Raw genomic sequence first — 17,785 nt, 5'->3', positions numbered from 1 at the left:
AATTGGTTCTCCTCCCTTCCAACGGTGTTGAGGCGGGTGGGAACAGCCGGGGGTTGAGGGTACTGTGCTAAAAGAGGTGGAGTTATGCAGATCTAAAACGCGTGGATTGCAGCAGCAGCAAGCCGAAAAGTGCAGGCATGTGAGGGATCTAGAGGTTGACAGCATGTCTTCTTAACGGGAGTCCAGGTGGCCATCTCCACAAATGGACTTTTCAGAATCCTTGGGTGGCACCGTAGTCGGAAACCAATTCTGGTTATCGCTTCTCGGCCTTTTGGCTAAGATCAAGTGTAGTATCTGTTCTTATCAGTTTAATATCTGATACGTCCCCTATCTGGGGACCATATATTAAATGGATTTTTAGAACAGGGAGATGGAAAAAGAGCTTGCTCTGTCCACTCCACGCATTGACCTGGTATTGCAGTATCTCCAGGACCGGTGCACCCCTTCTTTAATGCAGTTTCTAAAATCAGAAAGAATTGAATTCAATGCTTTTTGTTCATTTTGCTTGTTTGTCGGATTTTGGGATGGACTCTTTGGCTTTGCTTTTCTTCTCCTCATTGGATTTTTCATGTTAAAAGTTGCAGAAGCCAGATGACAAGCTCATTTTGGTTCAACTTCAGCAACTGTGCATTGCATTGCCATGTAATGTAATGTAATGCAATGCTATCTATCTAGCTCTCCCTCTATACTTCCTTTTGGATAAACAGACATATTAGGCAAGCATTTTGGAGCTTTCACCTAAATAACTACAGGTGGTGAGATAAGCTGCACAATATAATTGACCTTTCAGTATATTGTTGCACACACACCATCTATTTAGCAAATGCCCTTGTTATCAACAGCAGCCTTTTAAACTCACCTGAGCTAACAGGTATGTGAGCTGGTTACTCTGCTGCGCTTAAAATTTCTTTTTTGGTTTGCTACAATGCCTTTTCTGAAACGTTGTCTCCCTCTGCTGGAACACTGACTTCTTTCATTTAATGCCTGCAGACTATAAAAGAGAAACCAACCCAAAAAGTTTGGTTGATTAGTCTGTGGCATTCTTTTAAACTGTTGCTTATGGCGGTCTCTGTGAGCTTCTCAGTGACATTCAGCCATCCAGGTATCCCGCCTGCAGTAGACGGAATGTGGCAATGGAACGCTGGCTGCGCGTGTCATAATAGGCTCTGAGCCTTTATATACCTGCGCACAGCAGCAGCCACCTTCAGTCTGCTGCTGGACAGCCAGCAGCAGCAGCAGCAGGAGAGGTAATTAATCAGCAACCCTCCTGCTAAGGGTAGACAGCTGCTCGTTCCACCCCCCCCCCCCCGCCTTAATTGGTTCTCCTCCCTTCCAACGGTGTTGAGGCGGGTGGGAACAGCCGGGGGTTGAGGGTACTGTGCTAAAAGAGGTGGAGTTATGCAGATCTAAAACGCGTGGATTGCAGCAGCAGCAAGCCGAAAAGTGCAGGCATGTGAGGGATCTAGAGGTTGACAGCATGTCTTCTTAACGGGAGTCCAGGTGGCCATCTCCACAAATGGACTTTTCAGAATCCTTGGGTGGCACCGTAGTCGGAAACCAATTCTGGTTATCGCTTCTCGGCCTTTTGGCTAAGATCAAGTGTAGTATCTGTTCTTATCAGTTTAATATCTGATACGTCCCCTATCTGGGGACCATATATTAAATGGATTTTTAGAACAGGGAGATGGAAAAAGAGCTTGCTCTGTCCACTCCACGCATTGACCTGGTATTGCAGTATCTCCAGGACCGGTGCACCCCTTCTTTAATGCAGTTTCTAAAATCAGAAAGAATTGAATTCAATGCTTTTTGTTCATTTTGCTTGTTTGTCGGATTTTGGGATGGACTCTTTGGCTTTGCTTTTCTTCTCCTCATTGGATTTTTCATGTTAAAAGTTGCAGAAGCCAGATGACAAGCTCATTTTGGTTCAACTTCAGCAACTGTGCATTGCATTGCCATGTAATGTAATGTAATGCAATGCTATCTATCTAGCTCTCCCTCTATACTTCCTTTTGGATAAACAGACATATTAGGCAAGCATTTTGGAGCTTTCACCTAAATAACTACAGGTGGTGAGATAAGCTGCACAATATAATTGACCTTTCAGTATATTGTTGCACACACACCATCTATTTAGCAAATGCCCTTGTTATCAACAGCAGCCTTTTAAACTCACCTGAGCTAACAGGTATGTGAGCTGGTTACTCTGCTGCGCTTAAAATTTCTTTTTTGGTTTGCTACAATGCCTTTTCTGAAACGTTGTCTCCCTCTGCTGGAACACTGACTTCTTTCATTTAATGCCTGCAGACTATAAAAGAGAAACCAACCCAAAAAATTTGGTTGATTAGTCTGTGGCATTCTTTTAAACTGTTGCTTATGGCGGTCTCTGTGAGCTTCTCAGTGACATTCAGCCATCCAGGTATCCCGCCTGCAGTAGACGGAATGTGGCAATGGAACGCTGGCTGCGCGTGTCATAATAGGCTCTGAGCCTTTATATACCTGCGCACAGCAGCAGCCACCTTCAGTCTGCTGCTGGACAGCCAGCAGCAGCAGCAGCAGGAGAGGTAATTAATCAGCAACCCTCCTGCTAAGGGTAGACAGCTGCTCGTTCCACCCCCCCCCCGCCTTAATTGGTTCTCCTCCCTTCCAACGGTGTTGAGGCGGGTGGGAACAGCCGGGGGTTGAGGGTACTGTGCTAAAAGAGGTGGAGTTATGCAGATCTAAAACGCGTGGATTGCAGCAGCAGCAAGCCGAAAAGTGCAGGCATGTGAGGGATCTAGAGGTTGACAGCATGTCTTCTTAACGGGAGTCCAGGTGGCCATCTCCACAAATGGACTTTTCAGAATCCTTGGGTGGCACCGTAGTCGGAAACCAATTCTGGTTATCGCTTCTCGGCCTTTTGGCTAAGATCAAGTGTAGTATCTGTTCTTATCAGTTTAATATCTGATACGTCCCCTATCTGGGGACCATATATTAAATGAATTTTTAGAACAGGGAGATGGAAAAAGAGCTTGCTCTGTCCACTCCACGCATTGACCTGGTATTGCAGTATCTCCAGGACCGGTGCACCCCTTCTTTAATGCAGTTTCTAAAATCAGAAAGAATTGAATTCAATGCTTTTTGTTCATTTTGCTTGTTTGTCGGATTTTGGGATGGACTCTTTGGCTTTGCTTTTCTTCTCCTCATTGGATTTTTCATGTTAAAAGTTGCAGAAGCCAGATGACAAGCTCATTTTGGTTCAACTTCAGCAACTGTGCATTGCATTGCCATGTAATGTAATGTAATGCAATGCTATCTATCTAGCTCTCCCTCTATACTTCCTTTTGGATAAACAGACATATTAGGCAAGCATTTTGGAGCTTTCACCTAAATAACTACAGGTGGTGAGATAAGCTGCACAATATAATTGACCTTTCAGTATATTGTTGCACACACACCATCTATTTAGCAAATGCCCTTGTTATCAACAGCAGCCTTTTAAACTCACCTGAGCTAACAGGTATGTGAGCTGGTTACTCTGCTGCGCTTAAAATTTCTTTTTTGGTTTGCTACAATGCCTTTTCTGAAACGTTGTCTCCCTCTGCTGGAACACTGACTTCTTTCATTTAATGCCTGCAGACTATAAAAGAGAAACCAACCCAAAAAGTTTGGTTGATTAGTCTGTGGCATTCTTTTAAACTGTTGCTTATGGCGGTCTCTGTGAGCTTCTCAGTGACATTCAGCCATCCAGGTATCCCGCCTGCAGTAGACGGAATGTGGCAATGGAACGCTGGCTGCGCGTGTCATAATAGGCTCTGAGCCTTTATATACCTGCGCACAGCAGCAGCCACCTTCAGTCTGCTGCTGGACAGCCAGCAGCAGCAGCAGCAGGAGAGGTAATTAATCAGCAACCCTCCTGCTAAGGGTAGACAGCTGCTCGTTCCACCCCCACCCCCCACCTTAATTGGTTCTCCTCCCTTCCAACGGTGTTGAGGCGGGTGGGAACAGCCGGGGGTTGAGGGTACTGTGCTAAAAGAGGTGGAGTTATGCAGATCTAAAACGCGTGGATTGCAGCAGCAGCAAGCCGAAAAGTGCAGGCATGTGAGGGATCTAGAGGTTGACAGCATGTCTTCTTAACGGGAGTCCAGGTGGCCATCTCCACAAATGGACTTTTCAGAATCCTTGGGTGGCACCGTAGTCGGAAACCAATTCTGGTTATCGCTTCTCGGCCTTTTGGCTAAGATCAAGTGTAGTATCTGTTCTTATCAGTTTAATATCTGATACGTCCCCTATCTGGGGACCATATATTAAATGGATTTTTAGAACAGGGAGATGGAAAAAGAGCTTGCTCTGTCCACTCCACTCATTGACCTGGTATTGCAGTATCTCCAGGACCGGTGCACCCCTTCTTTAATGCAGTTTCTAAAATCAGAAAGAATTGAATTCAATGCTTTTTGTTCATTTTGCTTGTTTGTCGGATTTTGGGATGGACTCTTTGGCTTTGCTTTTCTTCTCCTCATTGGATTTTTCATGTTAAAAGTTGCAGAAGCCAGATGACAAGCTCATTTTGGTTCAACTTCAGCAACTGTGCATTGCATTGCCATGTAATGTAATGTAATGCAATGCTATCTATCTAGCTCTCCCTCTATACTTCCTTTTGGATAAACAGACATATTAGGCAAGCATTTTGGAGCTTTCACCTAAATAACTACAGGTGGTGAGATAAGCTGCACAATATAATTGACCTTTCAGTATATTGTTGCACACACACCATCTATTTAGCAAATGCCCTTGTTATCAACAGCAGCCTTTTAAACTCACCTGAGCTAACAGGTATGTGAGCTGGTTACTCTGCTGAGCTTAAAATTTCTTTTTTGGTTTGCTACAATGCCTTTTCTGAAACGTTGTCTCCCTCTGCTGGAACACTGACTTCTTTCATTTAATGCCTGCAGACTATAAAAGAGAAACGAACCCAAAAAGTTTGGTTGATTAGTCTGTGGCATTCTTTTAAACTGTTGCTTATGGCGGTCTCTGTGAGCTTCTTAGTGACATTCAGCCATCCAGGTATCCCGCCTGCAGTAGACGGAATGTGGCAATGGAACGCTGGCTGCGCGTGTCATAATAGGCTCTGAGCCTTTATATACCTGCGCACAGCAGCAGCCACCTTCAGTCTGCTGCTGGACAGCCAGCAGCAGCAGCAGCAGGAGAGGTAATTAATCAGCAACCCTCCTGCTAAGGGTAGACAGCTGCTCGTTCCACCCCCCCCGCCTTAATTGGTTCTCCTCCCTTCCAACGGTGTTGAGGCGGGTGGGAACAGCCGGGGGTTGAGGGTACTGTGCTAAAAGAGGTGGAGTTATGCAGATCTAAAACGCGTGGATTGCAGCAGCAGCAAGCCGAAAAGTGCAGGCATGTGAGGGATCTAGAGGTTGACAGCATGTCTTCTTAACGGGAGTCCAGGTGGCCATCTCCACAAATGGACTTTTCAGAATCCTTGGGTGGCACCGTAGTCGGAAACCAATTCTGGTTATCGCTTCTCGGCCTTTTGGCTAAGATCAAGTGTAGTATCTGTTCTTATCAGTTTAATATCTGATACGTCCCCTATCTGGGGACCATATATTAAATGGATTTTTAGAACAGGGAGATGGAAAAAGAGCTTGCTCTGTCCACTCCACGCATTGACCTGGTATTGCAGTATCTCCAGGACCGGTGCACCCCTTCTTTAATGCAGTTTCTAAAATCAGAAAGAATTGAATTCAATGCTTTTTGTTCATTTTGCTTGTTTGTCGGATTTTGGGATGGACTCTTTGGCTTTGCTTTTCTTCTCCTCATTGGATTTTTCATGTTAAAAGTTGCAGAAGCCAGATGACAAGCTCATTTTGGTTCAACTTCAGCAACTGTGCATTGCATTGCCATGTAATGTAATGTAATGCAATGCTATCTATCTAGCTCTCCCTCTATACTTCCTTTTGGATAAACAGACATATTAGGCAAGCATTTTGGAGCTTTCACCTAAATAACTACAGGTGGTGAGATAAGCTGCACAATATAATTGACCTTTCAGTATATTGTTGCACACACACCATCTATTTAGCAAATGCCCTTGTTATCAACAGCAGCCTTTTAAACTCACCTGAGCTAACAGGTATGTGAGCTGGTTACTCTGCTGCGCTTAAAATTTCTTTTTTGGTTTGCTACAATGCCTTTTCTGAAACGTTGTCTCCCTCTGCTGGAACACTGACTTCTTTCATTTAATGCCTGCAGACTATAAAAGAGAAACCAACCCAAAAAGTTTGGTTGATTAGTCTGTGGCATTCTTTTAAACTGTTGCTTATGGCGGTCTCTGTGAGCTTCTCAGTGACATTCAGCCATCCAGGTATCCCGCCTGCAGTAGACGGAATGTGGCAATGGAACGCTGGCTGCGCGTGTCATAATAGGCTCTGAGCCTTTATATACCTGCGCACAGCAGCAGCCACCTTCAGTCTGCTGCTGGACAGCCAGCAGCAGCAGCAGCAGGAGAGGTAATTAATCAGCAACCCTCCTGCTAAGGGTAGACAGCTGCTCGTTCCACCCCCCCCCCCCGCCTTAATTGGTTCTCCTCCCTTCCAACGGTGTTGAGGCGGGTGGGAACAGCCGGGGGTTGAGGGTACTGTGCTAAAAGAGGTGGAGTTATGCAGATCTAAAACGCGTGGATTGCAGCAGCAGCAAGCCGAAAAGTGCAGGCATGTGAAGGATCTAGAGGTTGACAGCATGTCTTCTTAACGGGAGTCCAGGTGGCCATCTCCACAAATGGACTTTTCAGAATCCTTGGGTGGCACCGTAGTCGGAAACCAATTCTGGTTATCGCTTCTCGGCCTTTTGGCTAAGATCAAGTGTAGTATCTGTTCTTATCAGTTTAATATCTGATACGTCCCCTATCTGGGGACCATATATTAAATGGATTTTTAGAACAGGGAGATGGAAAAAGAGCTTGCTCTGTCCACTCCACGCATTGACCTGGTATTGCAGTATCTCCAGGATCGGTGCACCCCTTCTTTAATGCAGTTTCTAAAATCAGAAAGAATTGAATTCAATGCTTTTTGTTCATTTTGCTTGTTTGTCGGATTTTGGGATGGACTCTTTGGCTTTGCTTTTCTTCTCCTCATTGGATTTTTCATGTTAAAAGTTGCAGAAGCCAGATGACAAGCTCATTTTGGTTCAACTTCAGCAACTGTGCATTGCATTGCCATGTAATGTAATGTAATGCAATGCTATCTATCTAGCTCTCCCTCTATACTTCCTTTTGGATAAACAGACATATTAGGCAAGCATTTTGGAGCTTTCACCTAAATAACTACAGGTGGTGAGATAAGCTGCACAATATAATTGACCTTTCAGTATATTGTTGCACACACACCATCTATTTAGCAAATGCCCTTGTTATCAACAGCAGCCTTTTAAACTCACCTGAGCTAACAGGTATGTGAGCTGGTTACTCTGCTGCGCTTAAAATTTCTTTTTTGGTTTGCTACAATGCCTTTTCTGAAACGTTGTCTCCCTCTGCTGGAACACTGACTTCTTTCATTTAATGCCTGCAGACTATAAAAGAGAAACCAACCCAAAAAATTTGGTTGATTAGTCTGTGGCATTCTTTTAAACTGTTGCTTATGGCGGTCTCTGTGAGCTTCTCAGTGACATTCAGCCATCCAGGTATCCCGCCTGCAGTAGACGGAATGTGGCAATGGAACGCTGGCTGCGCGTGTCATAATAGGCTCTGAGCCTTTATATACCTGCGCACAGCAGCAGCCACCTTCAGTCTGCTGCTGGACAGCCAGCAGCAGCAGCAGCAGGAGAGGTAATTAATCAGCAACCCTCCTGCTAAGGGTAGACAGCTGCTCGTTCCACCCCCCCCCCGCCTTAATTGGTTCTCCTCCCTTCCAACGGTGTTGAGGCGGGTGGGAACAGCCGGGGGTTGAGGGTACTGTGCTAAAAGAGGTGGAGTTATGCAGATCTAAAACGCGTGGATTGCAGCAGCAGCAAGCCGAAAAGTGCAGGCATGTGAGGGATCTAGAGGTTGACAGCATGTCTTCTTAACGGGAGTCCAGGTGGCCATCTCCACAAATGGACTTTTCAGAATCCTTGGGTGGCACCGTAGTCGGAAACCAATTCTGGTTATCGCTTCTCGGCCTTTTGGCTAAGATCAAGTGTAGTATCTGTTCTTATCAGTTTAATATCTGATACGTCCCCTATCTGGGGACCATATATTAAATGAATTTTTAGAACAGGGAGATGGAAAAAGAGCTTGCTCTGTCCACTCCACGCATTGACCTGGTATTGCAGTATCTCCAGGACCGGTGCACCCCTTCTTTAATGCAGTTTCTAAAATCAGAAAGAATTGAATTCAATGCTTTTTGTTCATTTTGCTTGTTTGTCGGATTTTGGGATGGACTCTTTGGCTTTGCTTTTCTTCTCCTCATTGGATTTTTCATGTTAAAAGTTGCAGAAGCCAGATGACAAGCTCATTTTGGTTCAACTTCAGCAACTGTGCATTGCATTGCCATGTAATGTAATGTAATGCAATGCTATCTATCTAGCTCTCCCTCTATACTTCCTTTTGGATAAACAGACATATTAGGCAAGCATTTTGGAGCTTTCACCTAAATAACTACAGGTGGTGAGATAAGCTGCACAATATAATTGACCTTTCAGTATATTGTTGCACACACACCATCTATTTAGCAAATGCCCTTGTTATCAACAGCAGCCTTTTAAACTCACCTGAGCTAACAGGTATGTGAGCTGGTTACTCTGCTGCGCTTAAAATTTCTTTTTTGGTTTGCTACAATGCCTTTTCTGAAACGTTGTCTCCCTCTGCTGGAACACTGACTTCTTTCATTTAATGCCTGCAGACTATAAAAGAGAAACCAACCCAAAAAGTTTGGTTGATTAGTCTGTGGCATTCTTTTAAACTGTTGCTTATGGCGGTCTCTGTGAGCTTCTCAGTGACATTCAGCCATCCAGGTATCCCGCCTGCAGTAGACGGAATGTGGCAATGGAACGCTGGCTGCGCGTGTCATAATAGGCTCTGAGCCTTTATATACCTGCGCACAGCAGTAGCCACCTTCAGTCTGCTGCTGGACAGCCAGCAGCAGCAGCAGCAGGAGAGGTAATTAATCAGCAACCCTCCTGCTAAGGGTAGACAGCTGCTCGTTCCACCCCCCCCCCGCCTTAATTGGTTCTCCTCCCTTCCAACGGTGTTGAGGCGGGTGGGAACAGCCGGGGGTTGAGGGTACTGTGCTAAAAGAGGTGGAGTTATGCAGATCTAAAACGCTTGGATTGCAGCAGCAGCAAGCCGAAAAGTGCAGGCATGTGAGGGATCTAGAGGTTGACAGCATGTCTTCTTAACGGGAGTCCAGGTGGCCATCTCCACAAATGGACTTTTCAGAATCCTTGGGTGGCACCGTAGTCGGAAACCAATTCTGGTTATCGCTTCTCGGCCTTTTGGCTAAGATCAAGTGTAGTATCTGTTCTTATCAGTTTAATATCTGATACGTCCCCTATCTGGGGACCATATATTAAATGGATTTTTAGAACAGGGAGATGGAAAAAGAGCTTGCTCTGTCCACTCCACGCATTGACCTGGTATTGCAGTATCTCCAGGACCGGTGCACCCCTTCTTTAATGCAGTTTCTAAAATCAGAAAGAATTGAATTCAATGCTTTTTGTTCATTTTGCTTGTTTGTTGGATTTTGGGATGGACTCTTTGGCTTTGCTTTTCTTCTCCTCATTGGATTTTTCATGTTAAAAGTTGCAGAAGCCAGATGACAAGCTCATTTTGGTTCAACTTCAGCAACTGTGCATTGCATTGCCATGTAATGTAATGTAATGCAATGCTATCTATCTAGCTCTCCCTCTATACTTCCTTTTGGATAAACAGACATATTAGGCAAGCATTTTGGAGCTTTCACCTAAATAACTACAGGTGGTGAGATAAGCTGCACAATATAATTGACCTTTCAGTATATTGTTGCACACACACCATCTATTTAGCAAATGCCCTTGTTATCAACAGCAGCCTTTTAAACTCACCTGAGCTAACAGGTATGTGAGCTGGTTACTCTGCTGCGCTTAAAATTTCTTTTTTGGTTTGCTACAATGCCTTTTCTGAAACGTTGTCTCCCTCTGCTGGAACACTGACTTCTTTCATTTAATGCCTGCAGACTATAAAAGAGAAACCAACCCAAAAAGTTTGGTTGATTAGTCTGTGGCATTCTTTTAAACTGTTGCTTATGGCGGTCTCTGTGAGCTTCTCAGTGACATTCAGCCATCCAGGTATCCCGCCTGCAGTAGACGGAATGTGGCAATGGAACGCTGGCTGCGCGTGTCATAATAGGCTCTGAGCCTTTATATACCTGCGCACAGCAGCAGCCACCTTCAGTCTGCTGCTGGACAGCCAGCAGCAGCAGCAGCAGGAGAGGTAATTAATCAGCAACCCTCCTGCTAAGGGTAGACAGCTGCTCGTTCCACCCCCCCCCCCGCCTTAATTGGTTCTCCTCCCTTCCAACGGTGTTGAGGCGGGTGGGAACAGCCGGGGGTTGAGGGTACTGTGCTAAAAGAGGTGGAGTTATGCAGATCTAAAACGCGTGGATTGCAGCAGCAGCAAGCCGAAAAGTGCAGGCATGTGAGGGATCTAGAGGTTGACAGCATGTCTTCTTAACGGGAGTCCAGGTGGCCATCTCCACAAATGGACTTTTCAGAATCCTTGGGTGGCACCGTAGTCGGAAACCAATTCTGGTTATCGCTTCTCGGCCTTTTGGCTAAGATCAAGTGTAGTATCTGTTCTTATCAGTTTAATATCTGATACGTCCCCTATCTGGGGACCACATATTAAATGGATTTTTAGAACAGGGAGATGGAAAAAGAGCTTGCTCTGTCCACTCCACGCATTGACCTGGTATTGCAGTATCTCCAGGACCGGTGCACCCCTTCTTTAATGCAGTTTCTAAAATCAGAAAGAATTGAATTCAATGCTTTTTGTTCATTTTGCTTGTTTGTCGGATTTTGGGATGGACTCTTTGGCTTTGCTTTTCTTCTCCTCATTGGATTTTTCATGTTAAAAGTTGCAGAAGCCAGATGACAAGCTCATTTTGGTTCAACTTCAGCAACTGTGCATTGCATTGCCATGTAATGTAATGTAATGCAATGCTATCTATCTAGCTCTCCCTCTATACTTCCTTTTGGATAAACAGACATATTAGGCAAGCATTTTGGAGCTTTCACCTAAATAACTACAGGTGGTGAGATAAGCTGCACAATATAATTGACCTTTCAGTATATTGTTGCACACACACCATCTATTTAGCAAATGCCCTTGTTATCAACAGCAGCCTTTTAAACTCACCTGAGCTAACAGGTATGTGAGCTGGTTACTCTGCTGCGCTTAAAGTTTCTTTTTTGGTTTGCTACAATGCCTTTTCTGAAACGTTGTCTCCCTCTGCTGGAACACTGACTTCTTTCATTTAATGCCTGCAGACTATAAAAGAGAAACCAACCCAAAAAGTTTGGTTGATTAGTCTGTGGCATTCTTTTAAACTGTTGCTTATGGCGGTCTCTGTGAGCTTCTCAGTGACATTCAGCCATCCAGGTATCCCGCCTGCAGTAGACGGAATGTGGCAATGGAACGCTGGCTGCGCGTGTCATAATAGGCTCTGAGCCTTTATATACCTGCGCACAGCAGCAGCCACCTTCAGTCTGCTGCTGGACAGCCAGCAGCAGCAGCAGCAGGAGAGGTAATTAATCAGCAACCCTCCTGCTAAGGGTAGACAGCTGCTCGTTCCACCCCCCCCCCCGCCTTAATTGGTTCTCCTCCCTTCCAACGGTGTTGAGGCGGGTGGGAACAGCCGGGGGTTGAGGGTACTGTGCTAAAAGAGGTGGAGTTATGCAGATCTAAAACGCGTGGATTGCAGCAGCAGCAAGCCGAAAAGTGCAGGCATGTGAGGGATCTAGAGGTTGACAGCATGTCTTCTTAACGGGAGTCCAGGTGGCCATCTCCACAAATGGACTTTTCAGAATCCTTGGGTGGCACCGTAGTCGGAAACCAATTCTGGTTATCGCTTCTCGGCCTTTTGGCTAAGATCAAGTGTAGTATCTGTTCTTATCAGTTTAATATCTGATACGTCCCCTATCTGGGGACCACATATTAAATGGATTTTTAGAACAGGGAGATGGAAAAAGAGCTTGCTCTGTCCACTCCACGCATTGACCTGGTATTGCAGTATCTCCAGGACCGGTGCACCCCTTCTTTAATGCAGTTTCTAAAATCAGAAAGAATTGAATTCAATGCTTTTTGTTCATTTTGCTTGTTTGTCGGATTTTGGGATGGACTCTTTGGCTTTGCTTTTCTTCTCCTCATTGGATTTTTCATGTTAAAAGTTGCAGAAGCCAGATGACAAGCTCATTTTGGTTCAACTTCAGCAACTGTGCATTGCATTGCCATGTAATGTAATGTAATGCAATGCTATCTATCTAGCTCTCCCTCTATACTTCCTTTTGGATAAACAGACATATTAGGCAAGCATTTTGGAGCTTTCACCTAAATAACTACAGGTGGTGAGATAAGCTGCACAATATAATTGACCTTTCAGTATATTGTTGCACACACACCATCTATTTAGCAAATGCCCTTGTTATCAACAGCAGCCTTTTAAACTCACCTGAGCTAACAGGTATGTGAGCTGGTTACTCTGCTGCGCTTAAAATTTCTTTTTTGGTTTGCTACAATGCCTTTTCTGAAACGTTGTCTCCCTCTGCTGGAACACTGACTTCTTTCATTTAATGCCTGCAGACTATAAAAGAGAAACCAACCCAAAAAGTTTGGTTGATTAGTCTGTGGCATTCTTTTAAACTGTTGCTTATGGCGGTCTCTGTGAGCTTCTCAGTGACATTCAGCCATCCAGGTATCCCGCCTGCAGTAGACGGAATGTGGCAATGGAACGCTGGCTGCGCGTGTCATAATAGGCTCTGAGCCTTTATATACCTGCGCACAGCAGCAGCCACCTTCAGTCTGCTGCTGGACAGCCAGCAGCAGCAGCAGGAGAGGTAATTAATCAGCAACCCTCCTGCTAAGGGTAGACAGCTGCTCGTTCCACCCCCCCCCCGCCTTAATTGGTTCTCCTCCCTTCCAACGGTGTTGAGGCGGGTGGGAACAGCCGGGGGTTGAGGGTACTGTGCTAAAAGAGGTGGAGTTATGCAGATCTAAAACGCGTGGATTGCAGCAGCAGCAAGCCGAAAAGTGCAGGCATGTGAGGGATCTAGAGGTTGACAGCATGTCTTCTTAACGGGAGTCCAGGTGGCCATCTCCACAAATGGACTTTTCAGAATCCTTGGGTGGCACCGTAGTCGGAAACCAATTCTGGTTATTGCTTCTCGGCCTTTTGGCTAAGATCAAGTGTAGTATCTGTTCTTATCAGTTTAATATCTGATACGTCCCCTATCTGGGGACCATATATTAAATGGATTTTTAGAACAGGGAGATGGAAAAAGAGCTTGCTCTGTCCACTCCACGCATTGACCTGGTATTGCAGTATCTCCAGGACCGGTGCACCCCTTCTTTAATGCAGTTTCTAAAATCAGAAAGAATTGAATTCAATGCTTTTTGTTCATTTTGCTTGTTTGTCGGATTTTGGGATGGACTCTTTGGCTTTGCTTTTCTTCTCCTCATTGGATTTTTCATGTTAAAAGTTGCAGAAGCCAGATGACAAGCTCATTTTGGTTCAACTTCAGCAACTGTGCATTGCATTGCCATGTAATGTAATGTAATGCAATGCTATCTATCTAGCTCTCCCTCTATACTTCCTTTTGGATAAACAGACATATTAGGCAAGCATTTTGGAGCTTTCACCTAAATAACTACAGGTGGTGAGATAAGCTGCACAATATAATTGACCTTTCAGTATATTGTTGCACACACACCATCTATTTAGCAAATGCCCTTGTTATCAACAGCAGCCTTTTAAACTCACCTGAGCTAACAGGTATGTGAGCTGGTTACTCTGCTGCGCTTAAAATTTCTTTTTTGGTTTGCTACAATGCCTTTTCTGAAACGTTGTCTCCCTCTGCTGGAACACTGACTTCTTTCATTTAATGCCTGCAGACTATAAAAGAGAAACCAACCCAAAAAGTTTGGTTGATTAGTCTGTGGCATTCTTTTAAACTGTTGCTTATGGCGGTCTCTGTGAGCTTCTCAGTGACATTCAGCCATCCAGGTATCCCGCCTGCAGTAGACGGAATGTGGCAATGGAACGCTGGCTGCGCGTGTCATAATAGGCTCTGAGCCTTTATATACCTGCGCACAGCAGCAGCCACCTTCAGTCTGCTGCTGGACAGCCAGCAGCAGCAGCAGCAGGAGAGGTAATTAATCAGCAACCCTCCTGCTAAGGGTAGACAGCTGCTCGTTCCACCCCCCCCCCCGCCTTAATTGGTTCTCCTCCCTTCCAACGGTGTTGAGGCGGGTGGGAACAGCCGGGGGTTGAGGGTACTGTGCTAAAAGAGGTGGAGTTATGCAGATCTAAAACGCGTGGATTGCAGCAGCAGCAAGCCGAAAAGTGCAGGCATGTGAGGGATCTAGAGGTTGACAGCATGTCTTCTTAACGGGAGTCCAGGAGGCCATCTCCACAAATGGACTTTTCAGAATCCTTGGGTGGCACCGTAGTCGGAAACCAATTCTGGTTATCGCTTCTCGGCCTTTTGGCTAAGATCAAGTGTAGTATCTGTTCTTATCAGTTTAATATCTGATACGTCCCCTATCTGGGGACCATATATTAAATGGATTTTTAGAACAGGGAGATGGAAAAAGAGCTTGCTCTGTCCACTCCACGCATTGACCTGGTATTGCAGTATCTCCAGGACCGGTGCACCCCTTCTTTAATGCAGTTTCTAAAATCAGAAAGAATTGAATTCAATGCTTTTTGTTCATTTTGCTTGTTTGTCGGATTTTGGGATGGACTCTTTGGCTTTGCTTTTCTTCTCCTCATTGGATTTTTCATGTTAAAAGTTGCAGAAGCCAGATGACAAGCTCATTTTGGTTCAACTTCAGCAACTGTGCATTGCATTGCCATGTAATGTAATGTAATGCAATGCTATCTATCTAGCTCTCCCTCTATACTTCCTTTTGGATAAACAGACATATTAGGCAAGCATTTTGGAGCTTTCACCTAAATAACTACAGGTGGTGAGATAAGCTGCACAATATAATTGACCTTTCAGTATATTGTTGCACACACACCATCTATTTAGCAAATGCCCTTGTTATCAACAGCAGCCTTTTAAACTCACCTGAGCTAACAGGTATGTGAGCTGGTTACTCTGCTGCGCTTAAAATTTCTTTTTTGGTTTGCTACAATGCCTTTTCTGAAACGTTGTCTCCCTCTGCTGGAACACTGACTTCTTTCATTTAATGCCTGCAGACTATAAAAGAGAAACCAACCCAAAAAGTTTGGTTGATTAGTCTGTGGCATTCTTTTAAACTGTTGCTTATGGCGGTCTCTGTGAGCTTCTCAGTGACATTCAGCCATCCAGGTATCCCGCCTGCAGTAGACGGAATGTGGCAATGGAACGCTGGCTGCGCATGTCATAATAGGCTCTGAGCCTTTATATACCTGCGCACAGCAGCAGCCACCTTCAGTCTGCTGCTGGACAGCCAGTAGCAGCAGCAGCAGGAGAGGTAATTAATCAGCAACCCTCCTGCTAAGGGTAGACAGCTGCTCGTTCCACCCCACCCCCGCCTTAATTGGTTCTCCTCCCTTCCAACGGTGTTGAGGCGGGTGGGAACAGCCGGGGGTTGAGGGTACTGTGCTAAAAGAGGTGGAGTTATGCAGATCTAAAACGCGTGGATTGCAGCAGCAGCAAGCCGAAAAGTGCAGGCATGTGAGGGATCTAGAGGTTGACAGCATGTCTTCTTAACGGGAGTCCAGGTGGCCATCTCCACAAATGGACTTTTCAGAATCCTTGGGTGGCACCGTAGTCGGAAACCAATTCTGGTTATCGCTTCTCGGCCTTTTGGCTAAGATCAAGTGTAGTATCTGTTCTTATCAGTTTAATATCTGATACGTCCCCTATCTGGGGACCATATATTAAATGGATTTTTAGAACAGGGAGATGGAAAAAGAGCTTGCTCTGTCCACTCCACGCATTGACCTGGTATTGCAGTATCTCCAGGACCGGTGCACCCCTTCTTTAATGCAGTTTCTAAAATCAGAAAGAATTGAATTCAATGCTTTTTGTTCATTTTGCTTGTTTGTCGGATTTTGGGATGGACTCTTTGGCTTTGCTTTTCTTCTCCTCATTGGATTTTTCATGTTAAAAGTTGCAGAAGCCAGATGACAAGCTCATTTTGGTTCAACTTCAGCAACTGTGCATTGCATTGCCATGTAATGTAATGTAATGCAATGCTATCTATCTAGCTCTCCCTCTATACTTCCTTTTGGATAAACAGACATATTAGGCAAGCATTTTGGAGCTTTCACCTAAATAACTACAGGTGGTGAGATAAGCTGCACAATATAATTGACCTTTCAGTATATTGTTGCACACACACCATCTATTTAGCAAATGCCCTTGTTATCAACAGCAGCCTTTTAAACTCACCTGAGCTAACAGGTATGTGAGCTGGTTACTCTGCTGCGCTTAAAATTTCTTTTTTGGTTTGCTACAATGCCTTTTCTGAAACGTTGTCTCCCTCTGCTGGAACACTGACTTCTTTCATTTAATGCCTGCAGACTATAAAAGAGAAACCAACCCAAAAAGTTTGGTTGATTAGTCTGTGGCATTCTTTTAAACTGTTGCTTATGGCGGTCTCTGTGAGCTTCTCAGTGACATTCAGCCATCCAGGTATCCCGCCTGCAGTAGACGGAATGTGGCAATGGAACGCTGGCTGCGCGTGTCATAATAGGCTCTGAGCCTTTATATACCTGCGCACAGCAGCAGCCACCTTCAGTCTGCTGCTGGACAGCCAGCAGCAGCAGGAGAGGTAATTAATCAGCAACCCTCCTGCTAAGGGTAGACAGCTGCTCGTTCCACCCCCCCCCCCCGCCTTAATTGGTTCTCCTCCCTTCCAACGGTGTTGAGGCGGGTGGGAACAGCCGGGGGTTGAGGGTACTGTGCTAAAAGAGGTGGAGTTATGCAGATCTAAAACGCGTGGATTGCAGCAGCAGCAAGCCGAAAAGTGCAGGCATGTGAGGGATCTAGAGGTTGACAGCATGTCTTCTTAACGGGAGTCCAGGTGGCCATCTCCACAAATGGACTTTTCAGAATCCTTGGGTGGCACCGTAGTCGGAAACCAATTCTGGTTATCGCTTCTCGGCCTTTTGGCTAAGATCAAGTGTAGTATCTGTTCTTATCAGTTTAATATCTGATACGTCCCCTATCTGGGGACCATATATTAAATGGATTTTTAGAACAGGGAGATGGAAAAAGAGCTTGCTCTGTCCACTCCACGCATTGACCTGGTATTGCAGTATCTCCAGGACCGGTGCACCCCTTCTTTAATGCAGTTTCTAAAATCAGAAAGAATTGAATTCAATGCTTTTTGTTCATTTTGCTTGTTTGTCGGATTTTGGGATGGACTCTTTGGCTTTGCTTTTCTTCTCCTCATTGGATTTTTCATGTTAAAAGTTGCAGAAGCCAGATGACAAGCTCATTTTGGTTCAACTTCAGCAACTGTGCATTGCATTGCCATGTAATGTAATGTAATGCAATGCTATCTATCTAGCTCTCCCTCTATACTTCCTTTTGGATAAACAGACATATTAGGCAAGCATTTTGGAGCTTTCACCTA

General features: G+C 45.0%; 14 non-coding genes across 14 annotated transcripts; all 14 read left to right on the top strand.

The window, feature by feature from the left end:
* Window positions 1–255: 255 nt before the first annotated feature.
* On the top strand, window positions 256–446 carry LOC141195314 (U2 spliceosomal RNA). Its single transcript, XR_012267910.1, has one exon. It is a non-coding gene; the product is annotated as a U2 spliceosomal RNA (small nuclear RNA).
* Window positions 447–1,569: 1,123 nt separating this feature from the next.
* Window positions 1,570–1,760, top strand: LOC141195313 (U2 spliceosomal RNA). The gene has a single exon (XR_012267909.1). It is a non-coding gene; the product is annotated as a U2 spliceosomal RNA (small nuclear RNA).
* Window positions 1,761–2,880: 1,120 nt separating this feature from the next.
* On the top strand, window positions 2,881–3,071 carry LOC141196610 (U2 spliceosomal RNA). The gene has a single exon (XR_012269010.1). It is a non-coding gene; the product is annotated as a U2 spliceosomal RNA (small nuclear RNA).
* A 1,122-nt stretch (window positions 3,072–4,193) lies between these two features.
* Window positions 4,194–4,384, top strand: LOC141195975 (U2 spliceosomal RNA). Its single transcript, XR_012268545.1, has one exon. It is a non-coding gene; the product is annotated as a U2 spliceosomal RNA (small nuclear RNA).
* A 1,118-nt stretch (window positions 4,385–5,502) lies between these two features.
* On the top strand, window positions 5,503–5,693 carry LOC141195312 (U2 spliceosomal RNA). Its single transcript, XR_012267908.1, has one exon. It is a non-coding gene; the product is annotated as a U2 spliceosomal RNA (small nuclear RNA).
* Window positions 5,694–6,815: 1,122 nt separating this feature from the next.
* On the top strand, window positions 6,816–7,006 carry LOC141195817 (U2 spliceosomal RNA). Its single transcript, XR_012268393.1, has one exon. It is a non-coding gene; the product is annotated as a U2 spliceosomal RNA (small nuclear RNA).
* Window positions 7,007–8,126: 1,120 nt separating this feature from the next.
* LOC141196598 (U2 spliceosomal RNA) lies at window positions 8,127–8,317 on the top strand. The gene has a single exon (XR_012268999.1). It is a non-coding gene; the product is annotated as a U2 spliceosomal RNA (small nuclear RNA).
* A 1,120-nt stretch (window positions 8,318–9,437) lies between these two features.
* Window positions 9,438–9,628, top strand: LOC141195310 (U2 spliceosomal RNA). Its single transcript, XR_012267906.1, has one exon. It is a non-coding gene; the product is annotated as a U2 spliceosomal RNA (small nuclear RNA).
* A 1,121-nt stretch (window positions 9,629–10,749) lies between these two features.
* LOC141195770 (U2 spliceosomal RNA) lies at window positions 10,750–10,940 on the top strand. The gene has a single exon (XR_012268348.1). It is a non-coding gene; the product is annotated as a U2 spliceosomal RNA (small nuclear RNA).
* Window positions 10,941–12,061: 1,121 nt separating this feature from the next.
* LOC141195769 (U2 spliceosomal RNA) lies at window positions 12,062–12,252 on the top strand. Its single transcript, XR_012268347.1, has one exon. It is a non-coding gene; the product is annotated as a U2 spliceosomal RNA (small nuclear RNA).
* Window positions 12,253–13,369: 1,117 nt separating this feature from the next.
* Window positions 13,370–13,560, top strand: LOC141195755 (U2 spliceosomal RNA). Its single transcript, XR_012268333.1, has one exon. It is a non-coding gene; the product is annotated as a U2 spliceosomal RNA (small nuclear RNA).
* A 1,121-nt stretch (window positions 13,561–14,681) lies between these two features.
* Window positions 14,682–14,872, top strand: LOC141195308 (U2 spliceosomal RNA). The gene has a single exon (XR_012267905.1). It is a non-coding gene; the product is annotated as a U2 spliceosomal RNA (small nuclear RNA).
* A 1,120-nt stretch (window positions 14,873–15,992) lies between these two features.
* On the top strand, window positions 15,993–16,183 carry LOC141195307 (U2 spliceosomal RNA). Its single transcript, XR_012267904.1, has one exon. It is a non-coding gene; the product is annotated as a U2 spliceosomal RNA (small nuclear RNA).
* A 1,116-nt stretch (window positions 16,184–17,299) lies between these two features.
* On the top strand, window positions 17,300–17,490 carry LOC141195306 (U2 spliceosomal RNA). The gene has a single exon (XR_012267903.1). It is a non-coding gene; the product is annotated as a U2 spliceosomal RNA (small nuclear RNA).
* The last annotated feature ends 295 nt before the right edge of the window (window positions 17,491–17,785 follow it).

The sequence above is a fragment of the Phyllobates terribilis genome, unplaced genomic scaffold (assembly GCF_046119375.1).
Source record: "Phyllobates terribilis strain yellow unplaced genomic scaffold, ASM4611937v1 Scaffold_74__1_contigs__length_7073193, whole genome shotgun sequence".
Classification (NCBI taxonomy): Eukaryota; Metazoa; Chordata; class Amphibia; order Anura; family Dendrobatidae; genus Phyllobates; species Phyllobates terribilis.
Note: the sequence above shows the minus strand (reverse complement) of the source record. Positions and strands in the feature narration are given on the sequence as shown.